This window comes from Pelophylax lessonae, assembly GCF_965119305.1.
Source record: "Pelophylax lessonae genome assembly, chromosome: 3".
In the NCBI taxonomy this organism is placed as follows: Eukaryota; Metazoa; Chordata; class Amphibia; order Anura; family Ranidae; genus Pelophylax; species Pelophylax lessonae.
This window is the reverse complement of record NC_138770.1, coordinates 563378977-563387493: the sequence shown is the minus strand read 5'-3', so window position 1 is coordinate 563387493 and position 8517 is coordinate 563378977.

Genomic DNA, 8517 nt, shown 5'->3' with positions numbered 1-8517 from the left:
CTTATCATAGCATCAAATGCTGCCTGTGGTCTCCGGGAATCGACGTGATGACGTGCAGGCTCCTCCCCCGTACGCGTTGCGTCATAGACTTCGCCGCTGACCCTCTGTCCGGACAGTGCTGATTGACCCAAATAGATCACATGCAGCCTACCAAGAAAAAAAAATCTCTCTCAGGAGATGAATTGGGGACAGTGGAAGTGGGGGGAGAATCAGAGAAGACAGGATCAAACAGCCTTTTTTTACAATGCAGAGGATTAACCCCTTAGATTCCACAGTGAGTATAACAAGCATGCTTTACTGCATATAGAAAATGGAGACATTATCCTGTGTATAGTGGCACCACATCCAATGATTATGTAAGAAAAGAAATAATAAAACCCCTAAGGGTAAAAAGACTTTGAAGGCAGCCACTGTTAATCCCATAAAGAAATAATCGATACTCAGATATAAAAAAACATACAAAATGTATTTAGACAGCCTAATAGAAAAATTTATGAAAACCAAAACATGGATAAATGCACATGAAGAATACAGCATGCTTCTATAGCAAGAGAACCCTTTACTGCATATACAGACTGATTTTACTGTTGTGGGTTTAGTAACACTTTAATGTTATGTAGTGCTACTTCCACAGGAGCCTTTTGGTAGATTAGGTTCTCTGTTCTTCTGCCTAGACTCTGAGGACAATTTCAGTCCTGCTGATACACCAGCTTAAGCAGATTGCACTGCTAATGATAGCACAAAAATAGATACCCCACATACAACTAGGGTTCACTATCAAAAAGAAAATATCAGACTGGTTCATGGTAAAATGAACCCAATATATTGTCATGGGTTGCAGTAAATAGTAGCATGCACATAAATGAGTAAGTAAAGAAATAGGGTCAATCACAGTTCACTAAACTATATGTTCACTAGGCTATAGCAGAGTAGAATGGAGTTCTATGCAGCAAAATTTGAGTAAACGTGGTAATCCACAAAATGAGCACTAAGTTAGATTCAACCTCATAGGAGCTCTAATGTGCCCTATTAGCTTCGGACTTTGTGAAACAGATGTGTCTCTAACTGATTGGTATTTTCTTATACATTAGTGTAGCCACTTTTTCTTTTTTTGAGGTAACTCGGTTTCCATCAGATTTATGGAATATAAATGCAAGTGGAGAGTTTGGGATGTATGAAAGTTCAGCTGTATCTTAAAACCCCAGACTCACAGATGTTTATTCGTTAAGCTGCATACCATGCAATTTACAATTTAGAGATTTATGACAGGGCCCCATCAACAGTCCTTTGAAAACCCTACTAAGTAAGGATTATGATGCTTCTGCATTCCTTCTAATTGTGTCTGCTGTTTGTCAAGCATGTCTCAAGTTGGTGTAAGCATCGCTACCCAAGTATAAACATGAGATTTAGGAGACCGTTTTTTGTTACCAACTTGTGAATTTTGAGGAAGAAGATGGTGTTCAGTACTACTCACCTATTATCGCCACAAAAACTAAGGAAAACAAAAAGAATGCAAAAACATGGACATGGAGGGCCTGATTGGTCAAGAACATGGAGGAGATTCCAGGAGACAGGCAGTTACTCTAGGAGAGCTGGACAGGGCTGTAGAAGCAGGACCGGTATCTGCTCCTTTGTGCAAGGAGGAACAGGATGAGCAATGCCAGGGCACTACAAAATGACTTCCAGCAGGCCACTGGTTTGAATTTCTCTGACCAAACAATCAGAAACAGAATTCATGAGGGTGGCCTGAGGACCCGACATCCTCTAGTGGGCCCTGTGCTCACTGCCTGGCACTGTGGAGCTCGATTGGCATTTGTCATTGAATGCCAGAGTTGGCAGGTCTGCCACTGGCACCCTGTGCTTTCCACAAATTAGAGAAGGTTCACCCTGAGCACATGCGACAGACGTAAAAGAGTCTGGAGAAGCCGTGGAGAATGTTATGCTGCCTGTAACATCATTCAGCATGACCAGTTTGGTGGTGGTCAGTGATGGTCTGGGGAGGCATATCCATGGAGGGACGCACAGACCTCTACAGGCTAGAGAATGGCACCCTTATTGCCATTAGGTATCTGAAAGAAATCCTTGGACCCATTGTCACATCCTACGCTGGTGCAGTGGGTCCTGGGTTCCTTCTGGTGCACAACAATGCCTGGCCTCATGTGGCGAGAGTATGCAGTCAGTTCCTGGAGGATGAAGCAATTGATACCATTGAATGGCCCCCATGCAAGCCTGACCTAAGTCCAATAGAACACCTCTGGGACAATATGTTTTGGTCCATCTGACGCCACCAGGTTGCACGTCAGTCTGTTCAAGAGCTCAGTGATGCCCTGGTGCAGATCTGGGAGGCAATACCCCAGGACACTATCTCTAGGTTGATATCTTTCATTTCCATCAAACGATGTGGCATCCTTTCATTCCTAACATATTACCCAATCTATATCAGTATAAATATCAAGCATAATATTTTTCCCCATTGAGATCTGATATGTTTTCAAAGTGTTCCTAGTCCATCCAGTTAAACCAACGGTGAAGAAATAAAAGAAAAACACACAATACCCACAGTTGATCCAGAGAAAGACAAAAAAAAAAAATAAAGAAAAATCCAATTTGCTCCAGCAGGGGAGAAAATTCCTCCCTGATCCACCAATAGGCAATTGAATACTCCTTGGATCGACTTTACCTATAAATATTAAGATCCAGTAATATTATGTGCATTTAGGAAAGAAACCAGACCTTTTGTAAAACAATATACTGAACTGGCCAGAACAAGCTCTTGGGGGAGTCTATATCTGTCATGTGCCTGGCATGAGCCTTCGCAGAACTTTTTCAGGGGTGGCATAATTTTAAGGTCACCCATGCTCTGCCACTTTTCAACAATGTCATGAAGGAGAGGGGCTTAGTCATTATACTTATTTTGAGTATTTATTTTAAAGAGCAAACAGCAGCATTTATTTTTAAAGCATTTGTTAACCTAAAAAAAAAATGTATCCTGTTCCCTTAAAGCATGTTATACAGCACAGTGCTTGTGCTGTGTAATTTGGCCCATTCTATCACCTAAAATACCTGGCTGATCCTGCCTGGTTATGTCCCCCCCCCTCTGTAAACTGACCACGGTATACCATGGCGGCTGAGCCCTGACACCGTGGTCAATTTACGTGCCTCCGTCATCCGCAGCTCTCCTGTCCTCCTCTGTCCTCTCTCCCCTCTCCCTCCCTGCTTGTCTGCTCCTGTGTCCGTGCCCCCCACCACCTGCTGCTGTAGTTTCATTTAAAGTTTCATATCCTGTCTACAGTCTGTTAATAATCCTGTGTGCCCCTGTGTCTGTGTTTTAAAAAAAATAAGTTATTGTTTACAAGTTTTCAGAGCGCCACTCGCCGCTCACGTGACCTCTCTCCTCCCCTCCTCTTCCCCTCCTCCTCCCCTCCCGACTGACATTGGTGAGGAATCCTTAGCCCCGCCCGCTGCAGGCAGCTGTCAGATGGGGAAAGGAGAGAGTTGATGGGTCACGTGTGCAGTGCTCGACTCTCTGAAAACTGGTAAAGAACGGCTTATTTTTTTTTTAAAACACAGGCACACAAGATTATTAAAACAGACCAGACAGGATGGTATAAAGTGGCTTAACGGAGAAAGAGAAAAGCGCTCTAAGTCTCTATTGATAACAAGGCATAAGTAGTATAAAACTCACTAGAAACCAAGGTAATAGAGCTGTGTCACATCACGGACATGAGAAGATCCTCTGGGGGGTGCCATCCATTCGTGTGTAGCGATCTGTAGCTTGATCGCCGGTCACAGGAGAGAAGGAAGCCGGCTACCTCCTGCAGCAGTCGGCTGTCAGCGTCTAAGGCAGCAGCTACGATGTGCGGTGGAGGATGGGAAGCGGCCCCGTCACCAGGGAATGTAAGGTATGTGGAATGTGCACGGTATGCACAACGCGTTTCTGAGCATGTGCCGGGTCACATACGGTCCCGCGCGCTCTTTCTTCAGGACAGCACCTGAAGAAAGAGCGCGCGGGGCCGTACGTGACCCGGCGCATGCTCAGAAACGCGTCGTACATACCGTGCATATTCCACATACCTTACATTCCCTGGTTACGGGGCCGCTTCCCATCCTCCACCGCACATCGTAGCTGCTGCCTTAGACGCTGACCGCCGACTGCTGTAGGAGGTAGCCGGCTTCCTTCTCTCCTGTGACCGGCGATCAAGCTACAGATCGATACACACGAATGGATGGCACCCCCCAGAGGATCTTCTCATGTCCGTGATGTGACACAGCTCTATTACCTTGGTTTCTAGTGAGTTTTATACTACTTATGCCTTGTTATCAATAAAGACTGTCTGCACTTAGAGCGCTTTTCTCTTTCTCTTTTTTGTTCAATCCAGAATTCCTCTTTTCTGTGGAGAGCAGCTCAGTGCCTTTGGACATTTCCTATTAGGACTTTTCATCTATCAATTTTATTGTATTTCTCCCATTTTTGTTTTGGTTTTTACAGTCTCCATTCCCCATCCTCCCCTTCCCCTCTCCCCCCCCCTTTCCAACCTATTTACCCTTCATGTGCTGGAGGTTTTGTTAGCGCTCCAACATTGTTGTTTTTTTAAAGTGGCTTAAAAACCACTTGAAAGGGGAAGTTAAGATTCCAGGGGGGGGCATTTGCCCCCCCCCTTGCCCCTACCTGCGGACGCCCATGGTGCCTGGGTGTCCTTGAACCAGAGGGTTCCTGGCTTTGCAGCCTACAGCCTTGCCTGTTGTGCCACAGGGAAGCTCTGGAGTCTTTGCAGTGATTTTCCAGCCTGATGCTGTGCCTTGGACTCACTAGCCTCACCTGCTGTCAGTTGCGAACAAAGTACAATTTAACCAGCCCATAAATAGCAGCACTTCCTGTTACTCAGTGCCCGTTTGTTTGGATTATCTCCCTGGGTGTACTGTATGCTCTTTGACTGATTATCGTGTATGAACTTTTGCCAGAATTCTTGACTCCTCTTCAGCCTGCCGATTTCATACTTTACCACCAGCTTATGTATGACCTCTGCCTGCCTGACCATTCTTTGGATTTCGTTTGTATACCACTTTGCCCGATCTCTCTGACTACGTTTTCGCCTGAATCCTCAGCAATCAAGCTCCACTTTGGACTTTACCTCACAGGTACATAAACAATATCACATTTTCACTGCTCTTACTATGAAGAAGCCTTTCTGTATATTTGGAGCTTAAATCTCTTTTCCTCCAGATGTAAAGAGTGCCCCTTGTCCTCTGTAATGAGCCTACATTGATATTAAAAGTTTTTCTTAAAAAAAAAATAATAATAATAATAAACATGTCATACTTACCTGCTGCTTTCCATGGGGGCACTTTGCCCAGAAAGGAGGGACAGAGCCAGGAGAGCCTCGGCTCTCATGCACAGTGCTGGATCACAAATTTGGTTGCCCTTCTCTGCACTTACTCCAGTTCCCTAATAACTTTTTTTGTGAACTGGTGCCCAAAACGGAATTGCATATTCCAGATTACTAACGTTTTGTACAGAGGCAAAATGATATCTCTCTCTCTCTCTCTCTACAGTCCATACCTCTTTGAAAACAAGAAAGGATTTTGCTAATTTTGGAAACCACTGCTTGGCATTGCATGCTATGATTAAGCTTTTGATAACAGAACACTCAGATCCTTCTCCACCATTGATTCCCCCAGTTGTGCTCCCACTAGTTTGTATTACGCATGCATATTTTTAGCCCTTGTGTGCAAAGTGCACATCTATCAATATTAAACTTCATTTGCCACATAGTTGCCCAAATAAACAGTGCACTGAGGTTGACTTGTAAGTTGGAGACATCCTGTAAGGCTGTTATTCCACTGCATAGCTTGGTGTCATCTGCAAAGACTGAAATGGTATTTTTAATCCCAGACCCAATTTCATTTTTAAATATATTAAGAAAGTAAGGGTCTGAACCTTGAGGTACACCGCTAATAACCTTAGACAATTCAAAGTATGAATCATTACCCACTACTCTCTGAATAACTTTTAGCCAGTTTTCTATCCATTTACAAACCGATTTTTCCAAGCCTGTAGTGTAGCCCCTACCTTACACATTAGTCATGTGTGGGGAACTGTGTCAAACACTTTTTGCAAAATCCAGGTATATCACAGTATATCCACAGCCTCTCCATTGTCTAAGGTTTTGCTTACCTCCTTATAAAAAAAATCCCCTTTGATTGACAACTTCTGTCTTTAATGAATCAATGCTGGCTATTGCTTAAACTATATTTTTTTCTAGCAAAAACTAATCTATGTGGTCTTTTATTAAACCAGCCAGTATCTTCCCAACTATAGAAGTTAAACTAACAAGTTTATAGTTACTTAGTAAAGATTTTGCCCCTTTTTAAATAAAGGCACCACATTGGTCTTACACAAATCCGTTGGTACTAATCCAGTCATTAAAGAGTCCCTAAAAATTAGAAACAATGGATTTAAAAGGACAGAGCTCAATTCTTTTGGGACCCGTGGGCGGATGCCATCTGGTCCAGTATGCTTTATTCACCCTTATTGTGTCTAAATATTTATTGACCATATGTGTTTTGAGCCATTTTGGTTAATTTTGGGCTATGTCAATATCATCCCTGTTATAAACTTGAGTTCCCCCATGCCCTTTTGTATACACAGAGCTGAAGAAGCTATTTAATACATGTCCTTCTCTTTGTCCCCAGTTACCCACTCCAGATTATTTTGTAAAGGGCCTATATGCTCAGATCTTTTTTACTTTTAATATACTTAAAGAATATTTTTGGGATTTGTCCTACTCTCTTCTGCAATCTGTCATTCATTTTGAAATTTTGCAGCCTTGATTTCCTTTTTACAATTTCTGTTACATTCTTTGAAACGTTTAAATGATAATAGTTTTCCTTCATTTTTATAGTTTTTAAAGCTCTTTTCTTATTATTTATAGCTTTTTTAGCTTTGGCTGTGGGCCACATATATTTTATTTTTAGCCTTTTAAAATTATTGCCCAAGGGTACATATTTTGAAGTGTGTTTGAAGTCATTTTGAAGCATTCCCTTTTCTGTTCTGTGTTCATTAATGCCAATATTCCCTCCCATGTCTTGGAGAGCAGCCCTCAGCCTTGGAAAATTTGCTATATAAACTGTATATGTATTGGAGAAAATGTCTTGGTAATTCACGTAATAAACTGAGCTGAGCTGAATGGAAGAAGAGATCTCTGAGATAGCCAGAGGAAGCCAGAGAAAGAGACATGGCTGGCAAGACCTTTGGTGAGATTGTAAATCTACAGTAGGAAGGCTTCCTAGGAGACTGTGATACAGATTCCTTGGAATTGTAAGATATTGGGAGGAGTGGTGAGAGTGATGATCTAACATGCCTCCCTCTAGGCATAATAGCACGTTTCCATCTATTGTGAACATTGCTTAATAAAGTGTCTTTTTTATCTATAGTAGATACAAAGGCCTTGGACTTATGCCATACCCTTTATTCTAGACATGAGTGGCCCTGTTTCATAGGTTCCTCTGAGGAAGTGAGACAGAGAATGTGAGTGGTTCAAGGGGGTTCTGGAAAGTTGGTAACAGGCGAGGAGAAAAAGTCTTCTGCAGGTTAAAGCTCTCTTGGGTGTGTTCTTGAATGTGAATTTCTTTTTGTATGGCCAGAATGACCAGATCATCGAGAGTTGTGGGAACCTCATGTACAGCCAGTTTATCTTTAACTCCCTCTGACAAACCCTGCCAAAAGGGAGCCAAAGTTATTTTGCCCTACTTTTCCTGTGGGTCACAGAAGTGGACTTAGTTCTGACCGATGCTGCATCCATCTAAGAGAGTATGTATATTTGTTATTTTGAAATCCCACACTACACTCTTTAAAGGGCAACTACACTTTTGTGGGGAAAAAATAGCAAATAAAGAAAATTATTAAAGCATAAACTAATGCTACACAAGTCATATTGTAATTGACTGGTATTACAAATTACTTTTCCTTTTCAATTTGGAGTGTTATTATTTTCTGTAAAATGTAATGCAATATGGCAACCTGAAGGCATACAGATAGTGTACAGATCGTCCCCCAGAAATGTCATTTCCTGCTTGTGTGATTGGATTACTGATCTTCCCAGAAGTCTGCACTAAGATATAAGTCAGATTTTGGGCACAAACCCTCACTAAATAGAACAGTGTAGCTCCACCTAATCCTATCATGTGTTCTCCTTTCTCATTTGTTGACAGCTACATTTTTAAAACAAGTAACAAGTGGCTGTAAAGCACCAGGAGGGAGGGGAAGGGGATAGACACAGATTTACAAGTAGCCATGCATGTACCATAAACTTGCACTTTCCGATGGTTTGCATTACAAAACAAAACGACTTTATTTGTGCAATAAACTAAATGTAAAGGAATGGTAAATTGAGTGAATTTCTCAAAATAGTATTTAAAAATCCATTAGCAGTTGATAAAAAAAAAAAACATTTGTTGGCTGTAGTTTGTTATTAATGGGTTAGGAATGAGATAAGAGTATGGTCCAAACCTATGTTC